Below are 22,560 nucleotides of genomic sequence, written 5' to 3'. Positions count from 1 at the left end.
CTCGCACATCTTACGATCACGCTCCAGTGACAGAATTAAGGACGGTACGTTGTCCTTGTAACGGGGAGCCAGCAGCGTGGCCATCCAGTAATTAGCATAAGTTAGAATGTGGCCAACTCTGCGGTCGTTGCGGAGACACTGCAGCATGTAATCGCTCATGTGTGCCAGGCTTTCCAGAGGCAACGAGAAGCTGTCCTCTGTGGGAGGTGTATCGTCTGTGTCCTCTGTATCCCCCAGCCACGCACCAGTGATGGCCAATTGGCCATGAGCTGGTTTGGGTGCCACCCTATTGTGAACACGGTTCCTCCTCCTCCATCTCCTCATTCTCCAGAACTGTGCCCTGGCTGAACAATTGTGTACCTGGCGTATGTTGGTGCAGGAACCCACCCTCGGTGCAACTTGTGAATGACTGGCCTGAAACCCTTGTAAATGATCCCTCTTCCTCCTCTTCTTGTGCCACATCCTCTTCCATCATCACCTAAACCGGTGGAGGCGTAGAAGTGGGATAGTAACCCTGAGAACGGCGTCTTCAGCACTGGCCATGTTGGTGGAGTACTCGAAACAGCGCAACAAGGCACACAGGTCTTGCATGGAAGCCCACTCATTGGTGGTGAAGTGGTGCTTTTCCGCAGAGAGACTCACCCGTGCGTCCTCCGCTTTTGCACCCTGCTCCCTCTTTTTCTGTGCTGGTGGCTCTGTGCGCCACTGCCTCTTCCTCGGAAGTACACAAGTCGCATGAATTTGATTCCATGTGGGGTCAAGGACCTCATCGTCCTCCACATCATCTTCTACCCAATCTTCATCCCTGCTCTCCTTGTCGTTCTGCACACTTCATAAAGCCACAACAGTTGGCACCTGTGTTTCGTCATCATCCGAGACATGCTGCAGTGGTCCTCCCATGTACTCATCCTGAAACATAAGTGGTTGGGCATCGGTGCACTCACTCTCTTCCACTTCTGGGGCAGGGCTATGTAGATGGCCCTGGGAAACCCTGCTAGCAGAGTCATAAAAAAGCAGAAGAGACTGCTTCATGACTTGGGGCTCAGACTGCTTGGCTGATTTGTAAGGGGTTGAGGTGAAAGACTGATGGCCATGGGCTGCAGGTGCCAACTCTAATCTTTCAGCAGGGGACTGGGTGGGAGACAATGTGAGGGAACTGGAGGCATTGTCAGCCACCCAATCTACTATCGCCTGTACTTGTTCTGGCCTCACCATTCGTAGAGCGGCATTCGGGCCTACCAAATAACGCTGAAGGTTCTGTCGCCTACTCGCACCTGAGGAAGGTGTTTTAGTTGTGCGTGTAGCTGGCACAGATCGACCACGTCCTCTCCCTGCAACAGGAGCTCCACCAACAACAGCAGCACCATGACCAGGGCCACGTCTCTTATTTGACGCTCTCCTCATTTTTTGCGTTCACCCACCAAACTAACAGATGGTTTATGTCAGGCGACAATGTAACCGCCAATAGTCAACAATTAAGTTCACTGACAGTAAGGCAGTGACGGTGTCAAAAAGAGGAAAAATTGCTTGATATCACACAACAGTGTGACAGGCGAATTTAATACAATTACTTCATGGTCACAAAATGTGAATTTGTCAACCAACAATGTAACAGCAGTATTGACTGGTTGTATTGGACTGTCAGAAATGCAGCAAATGCTGCAAATATAGTATCTTGCACAAAATGGGTGTTTTTTTAAAACCAGAATATAACAGCAGTATTTAACACTTCTTTAGGACTGTCAGAAATGCTGACTGATTTTATTTCCCTATCTGATTTGCAGTGCAGGCCAAAAAAGGTACTTTATGGCAAAAAAAATATATATTTTTTTTTCACCCACAGTGAAAAGAGCTGGATTTACTGATTCTATTTCACTATCAGATTTTCAGTGCAGGCCGCAAAGGTACTTTCTGGAAAAAAATATATATATGATTTTTTTCACCCACAATTAAACAGATGGATTTAACAGATTTTCTTTCACTATCACAAATGCAGTGCAGGGCGCAAATGTACTTTTTAGCACAAAAAAAATCATTTCTCCCCACAGAACAGATGGATTTACTTGGATTGTACTTTACAATTTTTTTTTTTTTATATGTAACCCCCTGGGTCCCTGAACTCACAGACGGATTACCTATATTATTTTCCCTTCCCCTGGCACATATGGGTGCTGGTGAACTGCACTTGCACAAAATGGCAGCTGACGCCCACCCAACTTTTTTTTTCTGTGTCACTGGGCTCAGGGCAGGGTACAAAAATGTTGCATTGCACCCACAAAAAAAATAGCTGTAGATCGCAGAGTTAACAAGTTCTTATTTCAGATAGATTCTTTCCTATTTTCTCCCTCACAGCAGCAGCATCCTTACACTAGTAACAGCAGAGTGACGTGCAGCGCTACATGACTCCAGCTTATATAGAGCCTGGGTCACGTGCTGCACTGGCCAATCACAGCCATGCCATTAGTAGGCATGGCTGTGATGGCTTCTAAGGGCACACGAGTTAAACACTTGTTGATTGGCTGCTCTGCAGCCTTTCAAAAAGCACAATTAAATCGCCGAACACCAAACTCGAACCCAAACTTTTACTGAAATGTTCAGGTTCGGGTCTGGGGTCAAAAAATCCTAAAGTTCGGTATGAACCCGAACTTTACAGTTCGGGTTCGCTCAACCCTAGTATAGTTCTGTGAAATATATGTGTAGCTGCATAGTCCAGGGCGTCTTTGGGATAGATATTGGCCTCGTACTAGTCCGGGAGTATTTGGTGCTAAAAAAAGACCATGTAACACAAACTGCGTGTCGGCGAAAAATACTTTTTAATATCATACTTCCTCAAGGACATACAGTATGCCCAAAGCCTGAGGCTGCACTACTGTATGTAATGTATATGTGTGTGGATTTAAAGGAAATGAGCCACCAAAATGTTATCTGCCAGTCAAAACCAGATAGCAGCACATTTCCTTTTTTTCTAATTTGAATTTATTTTCTGATTATAGATTTATTTTCTATTTTCTGAATGTGATTATGGGGCGGGGCGCCATCTTGCCTGAGCTCTTCTTAACTGCATCTTGAAAGCATTAGGAAAATTGCTTTACGGCAGCCCCACGGTCCATAGACACAATGGTCAGGAGGGGATTTCATTGCCTTTTATCGTAGAGTTTTCTAGGCATGCTCTGTGACCTGTGCAGAGGACATTGTACAAGGGAAGAATAGATCAGCTCTGACAATCACCTATTGTGAATGGAGCATCCTGTCTTATCTGTAGACAGCGGTGATATCATTACAGGTAGGATCGGAATGACAGATAAGGAGATAACTGAGGTAAAGCTATCTGTAGAGATCTAAATGTGATGCCTATTATAAAAGGCTTGGTGGTCAGTGCGAGAACTGCAGGATTTTATGTTTTTTTGTTTAAATATAGATACTGACATGGAAAATGACATAAACCATTCTTTAAACAAAAATCATGCTTTTAACAATAGGTCACATTTCCTTTAAGTCTATATAACGGCCCAGATTTACTAACGTGACCGTGCCTAGAATCTGTCTAAAAAGGGGCCTAAATTGGAACAGTAAGGGTCCCTACCTTTTTTTATATTTGTCTTGTTCAAAAGGGGGCAGGGCTTGGCAGGAAGGCCATGGTTTTTTGGAAAAGGCATGGCCCAAGATGCAACATTTTGCGCCAAAATTGGCCCACAATTCTGGGGTAAAATTCAGTCTCAACCATTAGTTGGTACAGAGTTAGATAAAAGTGTCTGTCCCTGCATCACCTTTCTCACCCGCCTGAGCCCCTGTGATAAATCTGGAGCAGGTCTAGACAGCCGATCTACGCTGACGACTTCTATAGCTTTATAGATGCTTTTCTGGCAGGTTTCCTTTAATATTCGTGGTGTTTAAAGAACTGAAATAGAAAATGAAACTGACATTTTCCTGTGTTGCAGACCCATGCTGGAAGATGATTACCTGGTGAAAGTGACCGTAGACGGCGTTCCTGCGATCACCCCCAACTGTTATGGATACTACAATCAATGGTCGTGTACGTTCCATGTATGTACACGTAATTTGTTCCTAATATTTCTCCAATATGGAGTCCGTTTACACATATACTGTTAATGACACAGCGCTAGCCCTCTATTCTCTATTCAGCAACTCCTTAAAGGGGTCCAGTTTGAGCAACACTTAGGACACATTTTCCCTGAATATTGGCTGATTTTAGGTGGGTTTCACTGTTAGGACCTATTGTATTGGTATCGATGGCCAGTACGTCCTCATTTACCCTGCAGCCAAGGCAGGTTTATAGGGTGGGTTTGGGACATGTAGTACTTTGGGTACCATCACCCAGTTCCTCTGATCCAGTTGTTAAAAACCCACCCAGCTTTGGAGTCCATGCAGGCCATTCCCCTTTTAGGTAGGTAGCCAGGGACCTACTACCATGATACAATGATGCTTATTTTCGGCATGGTAACAGGGGCAGATAGGTGTAGTGATGGCCCAATATTTTCTAGCTATTCCCCTAGCAGTCACTATTTATATGACTAGTGTGCACACTGCTCACTTCTGGGACCCCTTCCTCTCAAAAAAACACAGCCAGGAAGAAGGTGCAGCGTTGGCCACCGATGTTTGAGTTAAAGGGAGTTGCAGTCTCATTTGTCCTCATAACTTCCATAGACTTGAGCGGAAGGGCCACAAACATGCATGGCCACCTCTCCTATGTATGGTAGAAATCGGGAGTCAGGTGCCATCCATATCGCCCGCCACCTTTAACTAGGACCTGCCAGCAGCTGATCTCTTTTACCACCAACCACTCTCTGCCCTTCCTAATGTAGGGGTGTAGGTAGTCCCACGTAAGTCTGTGGGTGAAACAACTGTGCACCGTGAATGTCCCCTCTTTTAGGACAGTACTACATGTCCCCCCATAAGGATTGTATAATTGGTCTCCGATTAAACAGGGTTGTACCCATTACATGTATGAGAACCAAAGATGGAGAAATTGAATCCCATCCTTTTTGCATTAGTGCCGGAGACTTCACAGTTGTAGTCTCTTCTAGGGCAGGAGCTACGTATACCATGCTGATGAGGATATGACATGACCTATGTTCTATATATATAGTGCTAAAGTTTTTTCTGCTCCAGACAGGTTGGAGACACCAAGCCTCGTCTGAACACATGATGGGCGGTGTTACCTGTGCACCAGAGCTTAGTGACGTGTTAGTCTCTATCCTGCAGACCGGGCAGAGCTCACTCCCAGACGCTCTGTTCTTATTCTCAAGCATCTAATCCTCATCCTCGCTATTGTCCATCTGAAGACTGCAACTATTGTTTTCTTAGACAACAATAAGTGAACGTCGGATGTATTAATAGCATTACAGTCACCACAACCACTTTTTTTTTGCCTTTTTTATGTATTTGGTATAGCCAATTTGATAGTATAGGTTTCATTGTATGACTTATGTTGTACTGATCATGTATTATAATTTAGAGCTGCATTCGCAACTTAGCCAGCTTCAGAGCTGAAAGGTTTCAGCTTTTCTTGCTGACTCAGTGGAGGGGAGCAGAGGTGTCTGTCTGACTGAGGCTTGGTTTTAGGGATGGCTGACTGGCCCGTTCCCAAGATCTTCTTTTCCTGGGAGGTGCCCGAGAATTTGTACTTCCTAGAGAAACCTAGGAGTGTAGCATGGAAACCTTCTGGACCACAAGAGACTTTACCACTAATTCCTTCAATGCAGTAGTAGACCACCAAAGATTTGACCATTAACCATTTCACTATGTAAGGGGTATGAATACCTTTGGGGGAATCTTTTTTTTTTTTAAATAATTGCATTGTACTCATTTTGAGCTAAACAATTGGTTTTATTTTATTTTTTTCAATTGGTCTTTATTAAAAATGTTCAACCCCTGTCTCTGTGCAGCCTTTGTTTTCTCTCTGAACTTTCACTCTGTCCCATAAGGCAGCTCAGCTGACAGCTTATCTCTGATCTTATATACACTCGTTATAGATCAACTCTTATCTTACTTCTTATCTTAATTTAGAGATAATGGTTATTAGATGACCAGTGCAAAGTGAAAGTACTATTCGCACAGCTAGAAAGTTAACCAAGTAAAATGCAAGACATACATAGCGTTTAAGGATTATATGGCTGCATTATTTGGACTCAGTGAATGATTTATTTGGGCAGTGAATGGCAGCATTATGGCGGTGATATATGGCAGTGTTATTTAGGCACCGTATGGTAGTATTTTTTGCATATATGAAGTTATTATACACAGGCTTTATTTAGCTATTGAGTGGGAGCATTGTGTGGGCATTGTACTGAAGTGTCATTTAGCTTTGTGGCAATTTTTTATATGTATATATCATTTATATTTATATGTATATATCATTTCAGCCACAAATGCCCTACACCCCACGGATTAACAGTATCGCCCCAGTGTCTGGAACTCCAGGTATTTATAACTTTAAAAATTATTCATTCTGACTTTTCAAATGGTCAAATATTTGCATTTTATATAATTTAGGAGGCACTCCTGTTTTTAAAAAAAAATCTATATATGTAAAAAAAAACAAAAAACAATGTAAACAAGGCTCAAGTGTCATAAATGGTTAATTTTGCTCCTGTAAAATTCTGAATTCACGCTGAGCAAACAACATACTAGTTCTCTTTGTCCTGTTGTCCTGTTCAAGAAAAAAAGCCTCTTTAGGCCTCTTGCACACGACCGTATGGCTTTTTCAGTATTTTGCGGTCTGCAAAAAACGGATCCGCCAAAAATACAGATTACGTCCGTGTGCATTCCGTTTTTTGCAGAACGGAACAGCTGGCCTCTAATAGAACAGTCCTATCCTTGTCCATAATGCGGACAATAAGAGGACATGTTCTATTTTTTGGCGGAACAGAAATACGGAAATGAAATGCACACAGAGTAACTTCCTTTTTTTTTTGCAGACCCATTGAAGTGAATGGTTCTGCATACGGTCTGCAAAAAAAACGGAATGGACATGGAAAAAAAATACATTTGTGTGCATGAGGCTTTAGACTGTACTTGGTATGGTCCAAATCTACTCAATGACTACAGTGGTCCCTCAAGTTACAATATTAATTGGTTTCCAGGAGGACCATTGTATGTTGAAACCATTATAACTTGAATAATCTGTTCCAAAGCCCCAAAATGTCATCCAAGATAAGAGAAAATGAAAATTTAAGAAAAATAAGCAGATAATTAAGACAGATAAAACAAGTCCTTACATACAGTGATGGCCAGTTCGCCCGCAAACAAATGCAAGCTGCCATCTTAACTCACAAGTCCGGCGAGGCACAGGTAAGTCCTTACCTGTGCCTGTGCGCGAGACGGTCTGAAATGAAATACGGTCTCCGGAAGCAGGCAGTTCCGAGAACAGCCGCCGGGGGCCTTCATCGGGCTGTTCTTGGAACTGCCTGCTCACGGAGACCGCATTTCATTTCAGACCGGCTCGTGCACAGGCAGATGTAAGGACGTACCTGTGCCTCGCCGGACTTGTGGGTTAAGATGGCAGCTCGTATGTGTTCGTGGGCGAACACGGCAAACTGGCCATCACTGCTTATATATAAGGCCTCTTTTCTCTGTTTGCGGGCAGTTTTTTGCGTTCTGTATACGGTCCGTATTTAGAACCGGTAATTTTAATGGTTCAGCAAAAAAAAACGGAATGTACTCTGTATGCATTCCGTTTCCGTATTTCCGTTTTTCCGTTCCGTTGAAAGATAGAATATGTGGCTCCATTCAAGTCAATAGGTCTGCAAAAAAAACGGAACACATACGGAATGTATGTTGTATGTCTAACATATCCGTTCCGTTTTTGCAGAACCATCCATTGAAAATGTTATGCCCAGACCAATTTTTTCTATGTAATTACTGTATACTGTATATGCCATATGGAAAAACGGAATGGAACAACGGAAACAAAAACGGAACAACGGATCTGTGAAAAAAGGACCGCAAAATACTGAAAAAGCCATACGGTCGTGTGAAAGAGGTCTAACAGTCAGGAATAGCTGTGAACTATCAACTAAGGCTACTTTCACACTTGATGCAGAGTGATCCGGCAAGCAGTTCCATCGCCAGCAATCTCAATGCAAACGGACAGCATTTATAGACGGATCCGGATGCTGATCCGTCTTACAAATGCATTGCAAGAATGGATCAGTCTCTCCGGATGTTATCCGGAGAAACGGATCCGTTATATATATTTTTTCACATTTTTACTAGTCTGCGCATGCGCAGACCGGAAGGACGGATCCGGCATTGCAGTATTTTTTATACCGGATCCGGCACTAATACATTTCAATGTAAATTAATGCTGGATCTGGCATTCCGGCACCTGATCCGGAATTTTGGACGGAGATAATACCACAGCATTCTGCAGTATTTCCTCCGTCCAAAACGCCATTTAGTGACTGAACTGATGACATCCTGATTCCTGATGCATCCTGAACGGATTTCTCTCCATTCAGAATGCACGGGGATGAAACTGATCAGTTCTTTTCCGGTATTGAGCCCCTATGACGGAACTCAGTGCCGGAAAAGAAAAACGCTAGTGTGAAAGTAGAGAAGTGGCCTTGATTGGTTGGATCTGAATCTCAGACATTGTATGTTGAGTCTGGTTTCAACTTACGAAGGGTCAGAAAAGACCATTGTATGTTGAAAATATTGTATCCTGAAGCCATTGTATCTTGAGGGATCACTGTATATCATTTCTAATATTATTTGGAGTTCACCTTCTGACTAAAAGGGATTGTCCACTTTAGTCAATCTTTTTTGTTTGTTTGAATGTTTTGTCATCAGTAAGCTGATTACAAGGTTTCCAAATCAGCTAGAATCTGTAGGGAAATCAGACACAGAGGAACAAATGTAAAAAAAAAAAATCAAAAAAACAACAACATAGCAACCAATCACAACACAAGAATAAGACACGACTGCTGTGCTGAGATTTGGTTGCTATGGGCAACAAAGACAGTTTCTTTCATCTCCTGCAGCGCCACCACTGGGGAAATAAAGCATTACACAGTTTCCTACATTTCTGGCTACTAAATCAGATGCTATATACTTGAAATGTCCTAAAAGGGCATTTAAAAATACGTTTTCTAAACCAGATGACCAATTACTATAGGGTAACGTGGACTGGGTTTTATAGTTAATCTCAACCCTTTTTTTTGTTCATTTTTTCAGGTTCTTTGATCACAATCACAGGCACAATCTTTACTGACGTCTATGGCAGTAATACTGCTTTAAGTTCTAATGGAAAAAATGTCAGAGTTCTCAGGTAAGTCATTTACTTAAAGGGGTTGTCACACAAAGATATGCTACATTTTTCAAACCAGCACCTGGATCTGAATACTTGTGTAACTGCATGTAAAAAAAAAAATTGTAAAAAAACTATTACTCAAGATTAGAGTTGAGCGGACACCTGGATGTTTGGGTTCGCCGGGTTCAGCCAAACTTTACAAAAAAGTTTGAGTTCGTGACCAGAACCCCATTAAAGTCAAATGGGACCCAAACTTTGGAGCACTAAAATGCCTCTAAAAAAGCCATGGAAAGGGCTAGAAGGCTGCAAAAAGAAGCAAAACGTGGTTAAGAGCATGGCAAGTGCTCTGCAAACAAACGTGGATAGGAAAACAACTTAAAATAACATAAAATACGTAAAAATAAAAAATAATAATCTTGATCTAGGAGAAGGAGGTCCATATGGAGTAGGAGGTTGAGGGGGCGGTGGATGTGGCGGTGTAGGTGGAAGCGGCGGTGGAGGAGGTAGCCAACACTGGTTTTTGGTTTTGTCTTTTATTTTATTTAATTTTTATTTATTTTTTGTTTAAATTTGGGTAGACCTCAAAACATTGGAAAATATAAAAAACAAAAACAAAGAGAAAGTGCGCTGGAGTACAAAAATGGCTGGGTGAGGCCGGTATACATGTCTATTCTGCACAAGGTACGGACAAGTCCTGTAGGATCCCTGCCTGATTCATTTTAACGAACGTGAGCTTGTCCATATTGGCTGTGGACAGGCGGCTGCACTTCTCTGTTATAACCCCCTCCAGCTATGCTAAACAAACATTCAGACAATACACTGGCTGCAGGGCAGGCCAGCACCTCCAAGGCATAAAGGGCAAGCTCAGGCCATGTGCCCAATTTGTAGACCCAGAAGTTGAAGGGGGCAGACCCGTCATTCAGTACATGTAGGCGTGTGCACACATACTGCTCCACCATGTGTCTGAAATGCTGCCTCCTACTAAGACATTCCATTTCACCTGGTGGTGCTGGTTGTTGTGGCGTGCTGACAAAGCTTTTCCACATTTTGGCCATGCTAACCGTGCCTTCTGAGGTGCTGGCGGTGCCACAGCTGCGTTGGCGACCTCTTACTCCTCCTCTGCCTTCGCCTTGTGCGGCCACTGTGTCTCCGCTGTCAGGTGGGAATGCCACCAGCAACGTGTCTACCAGCGTGCGCTTGTACTTGCGCATCTTCCGATCAGGCTCCAGTGACGGAATTAAGGACGGTACGTTTTCCTTGTAACGGGGATCCAGCAGCGTGGCCACCCAGTAATCAGCACAAGTTAGAATGTGGCCAACTCGGCGGTCGTTGCGGAGACACTGCAGCATTTAACCGCTCATGTGTGCCAGGCTGCCCAGAGGCAACGACAAGCTGTCCTCTGTTTTAGGAGTATCGTCTGTGTCCTCTGTATCCCACTAGCCACTCACCAGTGATGCCCATGAGCTGGTCTGGGTGCCACCCTGCTGTGAACACGGTTCCTCCTCCTCCTCCTCCTCCATATCCTCCACCTCCTCATCCTCCAGAACTGTGCCCTGGCTGGACAATTGTGTACCTGGCGTATGTGGGTGCAGGAACCCACCCTCAGAGCCACTTGTGAATGACTGGCCTGAAACCCTGGTAAATAATCCCTCTTCCTCATCCTCCTGTGCCACATCCTCTTCCATCATCGCCCAAAGCATTTTTTCAAGGAGGCATAGAAGTGGGATAGTAACGCTGAGAAGGACGTCATCGGCACTGGCCATGTTGGTGGAGTACTCGAAACAGTGCAACAAGGCACACAGGTCTTTCATGGAGGCCCACTCATGGGTGGTGAAGTGGTGCTGTTCCGCAGAGCGACTCACCCGTGCGTGTTGCAGCCGAAACTCCACTATCGCCTGCTGCTGCTCGCACAGTCTCTCCAGTAGCATATGAGGCGGTGAGCGGGAAGGCCGAAGTTACGTTGCAGAGCTGACAGGCGAGCAGCAGCAGGGTGAGAACACCAAAACCATGCACAGATGGCCCGCACTTTCTGCAGCAGCTCTGACATATTGGGGTAATTTTTCAGGAATTTCTGCACCACCAAATTCAGCACATGTGCCAGGCAAGGGATGTGGGTCAAACCGGCTAGGCCCAGAGCTGCTACGAGATTTTGACCATTATCGCACACCACCAGGCCAGACTTGAGGCTCACTGGCACCAACCACTCATCGGTCTGGTATTCCATGCCTGTCCACAGCTACTGCGCGGTGTGGGGTTTGTCCCCCAAACAGATACGTTTTTAAACTGCCTGCTGTCATTTACCCCTTGCTGTGCTGAAGTTGGTGGTAAAGGTTTTACGCTGACAGGATGAGGAGGCGGTAGAGGATGAGATAGCAGAGTAGGAGGAGGAAGCAACAGGAGGCAAAGAGAAACGCCCTGCAATCCTCGGTTGTGTAAGGACATTCGCCAAACTGCTATCCGCCTCAGGCCCAGCCGCCACTGCATTTACCCAGTGTGCTGTTAGGGAGATATAACGTCCCTGACCGTGCTTACTGGTCCACGTATCCGTAGTTAGGTGGACCTTGCCACAGATGGCGTTGCGCAGTGCACACTGGATTTTGTCCCCCACTTGGTTGTGCAGGGGCTCACCTGGAAAAGTAGTGGCGGCTGGACCCAACGTACTGTGGGACAGACACCGCCATCAGATTTTTAAAACTGTCCGTGTCCACCAGACGGAATGACAGCTTTTCAAAGGCCAGGAATTTGGAAATGCTGGCATTCAGGGCCAGAGATCATAGATGGGTAGGGGGGTACTTCCTCTCTCGCTCCAGTGTTTGGGAGATAGACAGCTGAACGCTTCCATGGGACATTGTGGAGATGCTTGGTGACCGAGGTGGTGGCGTTGCTGGCACATCCTCTGTTTGCGGGGTGGCAAGTGCCACTGTCACTCCAGAGGGGGATAAAGAGGTGGAGACTGCAGCAGAAGAGGAAGCAGGAGGAACCAGAGACCTTTCTTGGTTTTTGAGGTGTCTACTCCACTGCAGCTTGTGCTTTGCACTTAAATGCCTGGTCATGCAGGTTGTGCTCAGGTTTAGAACATTTATGCCTCGCTTCAGGCTCTGATTGCAAAGTGTGCAAACCACCTGTGTCTTGTCGTCAGCACATTGTCTGAATAACTGCCATGCCAGGGAACTCCTTGGAGCTGGCTTTGGTGTGCTCGGTCCCTTGGTGCGGTGGGCAGTAGCAGGCGTACTGTCTAGGGGATGGCCGCTCCGCTTTTGCACCCTGCTCTCCCTTTTGCTGTGCAGGTGGCTCTGTGCGACCACTGCTTCTTCCTCCGAACTACACAGGTCACTCGCATGACTTTGATTTCATGTGGGGTCGAGGACCTCATCGTCCTCCACATCATCTTCCACCCAGATTTCACCCCTGCCCTCCTTGTCGGTCTGCACACTTAAAAAAACTACAGCAGTTGGCACCTGTGTTTCGTCATCATCCGAAACCTGCTGCAGTGGTCCTCCCATGTACTCATCCTGAAACACAAGTGGTTGGGCATCAATGCACTCAATCTCTTCCACTTCTGGGGCAGGGCTATGTGGATGGCCCTGGGAAACCCTCCTAGCAGAGTCATCAAAAAGCAGAAGAGACTGCTGCATGACTTGGGGCTCAGACTGCTTGGCTGATTTTCAAGGGGGTGAGGTGAAAGACTGATGGCCATGGGCTGCAGGTGCCAACTCTAATCTTTCAGCAGGGGACTGGGTGGGAGACAATGTGAGGGAACTGGATGCCCTGTCAGCCACCCAATCTACTATCGCCTGTACTTGTTCTGGCCTCACCATTCGTATAGCGACATTCGGGCCTACCAAATAACGCTGAAGGTTCTGTCGCCTACTCGCACCTGAGGAAGGTGTTTTAGTTGTGCGTGTAGCTGGCACAGATCGACCACGTCCTCTCCCTGTAACAGGAGCTCCACCAACAACAGTAGCACCACGACCAGGGTTATTTGATGCTCTTATTTGACGCTCTCCTCATTCTTTGCGTTCACCCACCAAACTAACAGATGGTTTATGTCAGGCAACAATGTAATGGCCAATATTCAACAATTAAGTTCACTGACAGTAAGGTTGTGCCAGTGTCATAAAGAGAAAACATTTCTTGAGGTCACACAACAATGTGACAGGAGAATTTAATACAATTACTTCACGGTCACAAAAAATGTGAATTTGTCAACCAACAATGTAACAGCAGTATTGACTGGTTTTAGTGGACTGTCAGAAATGCAGTGCAGGCTGCAAATGGACTATCTAGCCCAAAAAGGGTGTTTTTTCAAACAACAATATAACAGCAGTATTTAACGGTTTTAATGGACTGTCAGAAATGCAGCGGAGGCCGCAAAGGTACTTTATGGAAAAAAAAAATATATGATTTTTTTCACCCACAGTGAAACAGATGGATTTACAGATTTTTATTTCACTATCAGATTTGCAGTGCAGGCCGCAAAGTTACTTTATGGCCAAAGAAAAGTGTTTTTTTGACCCACAGTGAAACAGATGGATTTACAGATTATATTTCAGTACCAGATTCGCAGTGCAGGCCGCAAAGGTACTTTATGGAGAAAAAAAGATAATTTTTTCACCCACAATATGCAAGTTGTATTTACTGATTATACTTCACTATCAGATTTGCAACAAAGGCCGCAAAGGTACTTTATGGAAAAATAAAATATGGATTTTTTCACCCACAGTGAAACAGATGGATTTACAGATTTTATTTCACTAACAGATTTGTAGTGCAGGCCGAAAAGGTACTTTATGGCCAAAAAAAGTGTTTTTTTCACCCACAATGTCCAAGTTGTATTTACAGATTTTTTTTCACTATTAGATTTGCAGTGCAAGCTGCAAAGGTATTTTATGCCCCCCCCCAAAATATGATTTTTTACCCACAATGAAACAGATAGATTGTTTTTCTTTCACTATCACAAATGCAGTGCAGGACGCAAATGTACTTTTTTAGCAAATAAAAAAAATAATCTGTCCTCCCAGAATCCAACAGATGGATTTACTGAATTAATTACACTCTCATATGCAGCACAGGGGTACTTTACAGAAATAAAATTTAATATGTCCCCCCCGGGTCCCTGAACTCACAGACGGATTATCTATATTATTTTCCCTTCCCCTGGCACATATGCAGTGCAGGTGCACTTAAAAAATGGGTATATGTTGCCCATTGAACTAAAAGAAAAGGATTAAATTATTGTCCCTGGCACATATGCAGTGCTGGTGCACTGCACTTGCAAAAAAGGGCCGCCGACGCCCACCTAACAGACGGATAAAACTTATTTTTCTGTGTCACTGGGTTTAGGGCAGGGTACAAAAATTGTTGCATTGCACAAAAAAAAAAATTCCCGTTGATCGCAGAGCGCAGAGTTAACAACAAGTTCTGATATCAGATTCTCTCCTAATCTCTCCCTCACAGCAGCAGCATCTTATCCCTACACTAGTAAGAGCTGAGTGACGTGCAGCGCTTCGTGACTCCAGCTTATATAGAGCCTGGGTCACATGCTGCTCTGGCCAATCACAGCCATGCCATTAGTAGGCATGGCTGTTATGGCTTCTAAGGGCACACGAGTTAAACGCTTGTTGATTGGCTGCCCTGCAGCCTTTCAAAAGGCGCAATTAAATCATCGAACACCGAATTCGAACTCAAACTTTTACTGAAATGTTCGGGTTCGGGGTCCGAAAATCCTAAAGTTCGATACAAACCCCAACTTTACAGTTTGGGTTCACTCAACCCTACTCAAGATTTGTGTAGCACCACCTGCTGTAAGGGCTCTTTCACACTTGCGTTCTTTTCTTCCGGCATAGAGTTCCGTCGTCGGGGCTCTATGCCGGAAGAATCCTAATCAGTTTTATCCTAATGCATTCTGAATGGAGAGAATAATAGCAACGGAGCGGGGCGCAGCTATAGTGCAGGGCGGACTGACTTAGGGTGAAGACTGTAGGCTAGGAGAGGGTTAAAGTGCCTGGAGTGGTATGTTTAGGGGTTGGTTTGAGTTAGGTGGGGAGGAGTTGGGTTTTCGGCGGGAGGTATATAAGATATGTAGGAGGGGCGTCGGGCCAGTTGCAGCAGAGCCAGCGTGATTTTAGTTGCAGCAGAGCCAGCGTGATTGTAAGGTTATGGCCTCTTTGGACGAGCTGTTGGCGTCGGTGCGGGCCGCTGTAGAGGTACATGGGGTGGATTTCTTGCAGCAGTCAATTCAGGCTGCCCTTCACCCCCCTTCCCCTCCGGTTGCATTAGCTTGCGCGGTCAGGGCCAGGAGATCTGTCCCCCCTGAGCGCTTGAGCCCAGAAGCTAGCCCCCGGGTCCACCGACGCATTGGAAGCCCCGCCAGGGACCCTCCGCTGCGGTCTGAGGTGTCCGTGGCCACTCGGACCCCCAGGCGCAGCAGGAGGAATTCAGTATCGCGTGGCGGGCCGGCGGGAGAGGGTCAGGCTTCCCCTGGACCCGTCTCCTTCTCAACTAGGGGTAGGGAGCGTTCTCAGGCGGCGGCATCCCCGCGAGATGGTCCGCGTCGGGGGAGAGCCAGGAGGAGCTCACCTAAGGCTGGAAGAAGTAACGCGGCCGGGTCGTCCAGAGGCCTGGGCCTACCTGCTTTGGATGCGATCGTGTCTCCGGCGCTGCGGCAGAGGGATCCGAGCCGGCAGCTTCAGTGTGTGGTGGATGGAGCGCCGCGGCTGGCTTGGATGCGGGTGCGTTGCGGCCTCATGTGGTGGGTCGGCGGCATTACAGCCGGTCAGATGTCGGGGATAATGATGTGGCCCCGCCCCCTGAGCGGCGGCATAGTAGGGCGGTTTGTGGCAGGACGGCTGCAGAGTCTGTTTCTGTGGAGGCTGGAGGGATGTTAGAACTGCGGCCAGATGATGAGGCCCGCCCGGCTGGGGTTAGGATTGTTACCCTTCCCTCACATCAGCGCCAGGAGGCGGAGGCGTTGTGTTTAGAAGACGGAGAATTGGAGTCTGGAGAGGATGTCGCGGCAGGCGGAAGGGATGACTCGATTCGGGAGGACGCCGTGCCATGTGGAGCGAGCTCGCCAGTGCAGATGTCTGTGGGCGGAGGTGCGGCTGCCGGAGGATCTGTCCGGGGACAGCCAGGTGAGATGACGTTGTGTCAGAGGCCAGTTGGGGGGAAAGTTTCGCATAGTGGGGGAGGTTCTGATGTTTTGGCCCGGGAGGTACTGTCTGGGATGCTGTCATTGCTGTCGTGGTTAGGGTCGGGGGCGCCGGCATCCCCGGCGTCAGTTTGGGCGCCTGCGCAGGCAGTGGGGACTTTGGAGCAGGGGATGGTGCAAGGTTCGGCTGGTGTTGGGGATAGTGTTGTCGCAGGTGGTGTGCAGGCCTCAGGGGCTGGGGTTCGAGGTGATGTGGGGGATGGCGTTCGGTTGGCGGACGCAGCAAAAGGGGAGATTTATGTGTGCTTTGAGGGGCCGTTGGGGGCTCATTTGAAACAGGAAATTAGGGAGAAGATATGGAGGGATGAATATGTCAAAATATTTTCATTGCTTCCTTTGGAAAAATTTAATTTGGACTGGGGGAAGCCGGATGAAAGTAAGAAAGAGGAGGAGGAAAGGAGGCGGTACAGGTTGATCCCACGTACATTTCAGAATTGGCTTCAGGCCTTTGCGATTTTGGCCAGTGTGGTTGGGGAAAAATCGCCTGAACATTGCTCGGCACTGTTCTGCTACATGGATGCGATAGGGGAGGCTCATCGGACTTATGGGGGTGTGGCGTGGCTTAGGTATGATGAGCAGTTCCGGCAGCGGAAGGCGGTCAGGCCTAGCATACGGTGGGATCATAAGGACATTGGTCTATGGATGCGGTTGATGGCGGCGCCTAGGGGTGGTTCTCAGTCCTTTCGGGAAACGGCCGGGGGTCCCTCGGCCTCTGAATCGCAGGGAGGAGGTAGAAAAGGCTGTTGTTGGCAGTATAACGAGGGATATTGCAGGTTCTTGTCAGATTGCCGGTACAAGCACGAGTGTTCCGGTTGCGGTGGCTCCCATAGTTGGTCGCGTTGCTTCAAGCGAGGGAGGGGTAAGGGACCCGAGGCTGTGCAGAAGAGGGGTGACTCCGGTGAGGGTGGGAGAGATGGAGCCCTATTTAAAGAGTTATCCAAATAGGGAGGTTGGGCTGTTGTTGTTGGCAGGGTTTACTTGGGGTTTTGTGATCCCGTGTAGTTCAGTTGTGCCGTGTTTGTCAGCGCGGAATTTGTCCTCTGCGTTGCGTCATCCGGAGGTGGTGAGGGATAAGATTGAGAAGGAGGTCGCGGCCGGCAGGGTTGTGGGCCCCTTTACAGAGCGTCCCTTGCCGGACTTGTGGGTGTCCCAGTTGGGTTTGGTGCCTAAGAAGGAGCCCAATAAGTTTAGGCTTATTCATCATTTGTCCTATCCGCAAGGGGGGTCGGTGAATGATGGCATAGCGGATGAGTTGTGCTCCGTGTCATACACGTCTTTTGATGCGCCGGTGCGGTAGGTTAGGCGTTTCGGGCAGGGTGCCCTGCTTGCTAAGACTGATATTAAGGCTGCTTTTCGGTTGTTGCCCATACACCCGGATAGTTTGCATTTACTGGGTTTTCAATTTCTTGTTCGCTGTTTGAATCGTTTAGTTCCTTTTTGGAGTGGGTGGTGAAACAGGAGTCTGGTTGGAATTCGGTGCTGCATTATTTGGACGATTTTTTGTTTTTAGGTCCAGCCGGCTCAAGGGTGTGTCCTGTGTTGTTGCATACGATGGAGCAAGTGGCTGCGAGGTTTGGCATCCCTTTAGCCGAGGGAAAAACGGAGGGGCATTCCACGGTTATGACGTTTTTGGGGATTGAGATTGACAGTATGGCCATGGAATGTCGGTTACCGGACAGCAAGGTGTCTGATTTGTTGGAGGAGATTGTTTTTCTGCGGAGAGCCAAGAAGGTTCAGCTCAGGCGGGTTCAGTCTGTATTGGGAAAATTGAACTTTGCTTGCTGATTTTGCCGATGGGGCGTTTTTTTTTGCCGGCATTTAGCATTAGCTACGGCGGGGGTTGTCGCCCCTTTTCATTATTTGCGATTACCTGTTGCGGTAAAGGAGGATTTGGCGGTGTGGGAGAAGTTTCTTGGAGAGTATAACGGGCGGTCTATGTGGATGGAGGAAGCGATTAGTAGCATGGATTTGGAGTTGTTTTCGGATGCCGCGGGTTCGTGTGGATATGGTGTTTTTTGCCAGGGTCAATGGAGTGCGGGTGCGTGGCCGGTGGAGTGGGAACAGGCTGGTTTCCTTAGCAACTTGGTATTGTTGTAACTTTTTCCCATTGTTTTGGCTACAGAGTTGTGGGGGGATTGGCTCAGGAATCGGCGGGTTCGTTATTACTGTGACAACATGGGTGTAGTGCAGGCGATTAATAGCCAGACGGCTAATTCTCCGCCGGTGTTGAATTTGCTCAGGCATTTGGTGTTGCGGGGGCTGCAATTAAATGCATGTTTTGTTGCGGTGCATGTCCCTGGTGTAGATAACTTACTTGCGGATTCCCTTTCTCGTTTTCAGTGGGATCGTTTTCGCAGCTTGGCGCCGGGCGCCGAAGTCCAGGGGTTACCCTGTCCCCAGTGGCTCTGGAGCGTGGCCTTGGGGTGTCAGCGGACCTGATTGGGCAGTCGCTCAGTAGAGGTACGTGGTCAGCTTATTCGTCGGTGTGGTTGTTGTGGAAGGAGCTGGTAGAGCGGGTTGGGGGGTGTAGTTCGGTTGATGAATTTAGGACGTTGTTGGTTTTTTGGGTAGGTTCGTGTTATGCTGAAGGTTTTTCGTTCTCTGTGGCGTCTAAGAGGGTGGTGGCTGTTGCCTTCTGGTTGCGCTTGCGGGGACTTGCTGATGTGTCTCGGTGTTTTGTGGTTCGGCAGGCGTTAAAAGGTTATCTGCGGGGAGCGATTCGTAGGGACTCTAGACGTCCGGTTTCCTTTGCTGTGTTACAGGTATTGTGGGAGATGGCAGGGTTGGTTTGTGTGTCGGAATTTAAAGCTTTTTTGTTTAGGGCGGCGTTTTCGTTGGCCTTTTTCGAAGCCTTTCGGATTTTGGAATTGGTATCCGCCAGTCGTGTGGGTGGTGGCGGTTTGTTGAGGGAGGATGTTTGGTTGGGAGATGGTGGTTTGCGGTGTGTAATACGCAAGTCGAAAACGGATCAGGTGGGCAGGGGTGCGGTTTTGTGGCTCAGGCCTTTGGTTGGGTCTTTGCTATGTCCGGTGCGTTGTTTGGAGGATTATTTGGGCGTGCGGCCTGATGTGGGGGGTTCGTTGTTGGTTCACCGGGACGGTTCGCGGTTATCACGCTTTCAATTTATTGCTGTTTTTAAAAAATGTTTGGGTGCAGCGGGTCTCCCCGTTAATGAATATGCTTCTCATTCGTTTCGGATAGGGGCAGCGACTGAGGCGGCCAGGTGGGGTCTTGGGGAGGAGGTTATTAAACGTATTGGGCGTTGGGAGTCGGATTGTTTTCACTCATATATTCGGCCTCATCTGTTGTGATTGTTGGCGGGTTGGGTCGTTGCTGACGGGATGTGTTGTGTTGGGCTGTGTTGACGCAATTATTTTGTTTTATTTTTTGTTTTTTGTTTTAGGGGCAGCGCCTTGTCTTGCATGGATTTTCGGGCATTCATACGTCTACTGGGCAGATGTTAGAAGGAATGGACGCCAGTTGGGTTTCCCGACGGAGGAATTGCTAATTCGGTGGATTGGTTTGAGTGGGCTCCTTTGGGGGCGGGTTTTGCCTGAAATTCACGTTAACGCCATTTTAGATCGGCCGTCTGATATTTTGGTGCTTCATGTTGGAGGCAACGACTTGGGCGTGCGGCGTTCCCGGGATGTGATTCGGGATATCAAGTTGGATGTGCTGCGCTTATTGTCTGAGTTTCCGGATTTGTTGCTCGTATGGTCGGAGGTGGTTGCGAGGCGTTGCTGGCGGTTTGCCAGGTCGGTGGAGCGGATAAATAAAGCCCGGGCGAAGTTGAATAAGGAGGTGGGGCGTTTTGTTCACAGGCAGGGTGGTATTGTTGTGCGTCATCGGGAGTTGGAGGCGGTGTCGCCTCAATTCTTGAGAGATGATGGTGTACATCTGAATGATGTGGGCATGGACATGTGGGCGTTAGGTATCCAGGAGGGTTTGGAGACGGCCGTTAGGGTGTGGCGGGACGCCCACAGGTGAGGTGTCACCGGTGGCCGTTGGTGGCTGCTGGAAATAGGATCCTGGGGAGCAATACAATGGTTAAGAGGTGCAGGACATGTTGGAGCCTGCATCTCATATGGTTTGTTTGTGCTCGGATCGGCTCATTACGAGAGGGTCCCCTACCTAAGCCTATATTCCCCCCCCCCTACCTAGAAGCAGCAGAGTTATGCCGGAACTGCTTATCGAAGGGTAGCCTAAAGGGGGCCACACCAATGATGAGTCCTGAGAAGAAGGGAGGGCTTCTGGGTGGGTCGAAAGCATTCGAACCGACAAGTGGGGGCAGGAGAGCCAGGTTTAAATAATTAAAGCCCCGCCTCCCCTCACACAAACACGGCACTCTTTAATTGCCTACCACTTGTGCTCGGATCGGCTCATTACGAGAGGGTCCCCTACCTAAGCCTATATTCCCCCCCCCCTACCTAGAAGCAGCAGAGTTATGCCGGAACTGCTTATCGAAGGGTAGCCTAAAGGGGCCAAAAGAACCATGCATAGGAGTTTTGAAAGACTTTGATAACAGAAACTACAAAACCAAAACTCGGAAAGCCAGTGACATTTTGTATTAAGGATCCGGGATATAACGCATGGAACACGCGGAACTCCAACGACCCAACCGTTTGATTACATGTACTGGTACCTTATGCATGGACGCCGCAGCTGCTACGCCCCTGTGGAAGGAATGTCCTGTGATCGAGAGAGGATCGACCCCTGAACCTGTTAACTAAACCCGAATGTGCTGAATACCTGCCAGGTATAGTTAACAGTGCTATAGGACAGGTTTAATTGAGAGTGGCAAAAAACCTGACGAAGCCCAATAGGTGAGTGATAGTCCCCCCGGCCAGCAGCCGGGTAGGTGTTCAGATTTCTGAAACAGGCGCCAAGCTGTCTTGTAAGCCCTCAGGGTATTACTGGCCAAGGAATTGGCCATCAGTCTGTTAGCTATGGTGAGATGAGAGACTAGTCCCAGCGCAGCTGGGCCTGGTGAGGAATTGGCATTGGCAACCGATTTGCCCCTGGACAAACCTGAAAGAAAAAGTGGAAAATTTTTAGTTTTTTTTTTTTTTTTTTTTTTTTAACGGAGAAGCCATGCGTGAGACTCTAATGGCAGAGTCATATGTGTAAACCTAAAACTGAGAAGCCATGCGCGAGAGACTCTAATGGCGGAGTCATATGTGTAACCTAAACGGAGAAGCCATGCATGAGAGACTAATGGCGGAGTCATATGTGTAAACCTAAACGGAGAAGTCGTGCGTGAGAGACTCTAATGCCAGAGTCATCTGTGTAAACCTAAAGCGGAGAAGCCATGCGCGATAGACTAATGGCGGAGCTATGCGCGAGAGACTAATGGCGGAGTCATATGTGTAAAACTAAAACGGAGAAGCCATGCGTGAGACTCAGATGGCGGAGTCATATGTGTAACTAAAACGGAGAAGCCATGCGTGAGAGACTCTAATGGCAGAGTCATATGTGTAAACCTAAAACGGAGAAGCCATGCGTGAGAGACTCTAATGGTGGAGTCATATGTGTACACCTAAAACGGAGAAGCCATGCGTGAGAGCCTCTAATGGTGGAGTCATATGTGTAAACCTAAAACGGAGAAGCCATGCGTGAGAGACTCTAATGGCGGAGTCATATGTGTAACCTAAAACGGAGAAGCCATGCGTGGGAGACTCTAATGGTGGAGTCATATGTGTAAACCTAAAACGGAGAAGCCATGCGTGAGAGACTCTAATGGCGGAGTCATATGTGTAAACCTAAAACGGAGAAGCCATGCATGAGAGCCTCTTACGGCGGAGTCATATGTGTAAAACTAACACGGAGAAGCCATGCGTGAGAGCCTCTTACGGCGGAGTCATATGTGTAAACCTAAAACGGAGAAGCCATGCGTGAGAGACTCTAATAGAGGAGTCGTATGTGTAAACCTAAAACGGAGAAGCCATGCGTGAGAGACTCTAATGGTGGAGTCATATGTGTGCACCTAAAACGGAGAAGCCATGCATGAGAGACTCTAATGGCGGAGTCATATGTGTAACCTAAACGGAGAAGCCATGCGTGAAAGACTCTAATGGCGGAC

General features: G+C 47.4%; 1 pseudogene; it reads left to right on the top strand.

Annotated features, from left to right (window-relative positions):
- The window catches only part of LOC122939296, a 359,170-nt pseudogene that overhangs the window by 4,025 nt on the left and 332,585 nt on the right, over positions 1-22,560 (top strand).

This window comes from Bufo gargarizans, chromosome 5, assembly GCF_014858855.1.
Source record: "Bufo gargarizans isolate SCDJY-AF-19 chromosome 5, ASM1485885v1, whole genome shotgun sequence".
Taxonomy (NCBI): domain Eukaryota; kingdom Metazoa; phylum Chordata; class Amphibia; order Anura; family Bufonidae; genus Bufo; species Bufo gargarizans.
The sequence above is the reverse complement of the archived record's forward strand: the minus strand, read 5'-3'. Positions and strand labels throughout refer to the sequence as shown.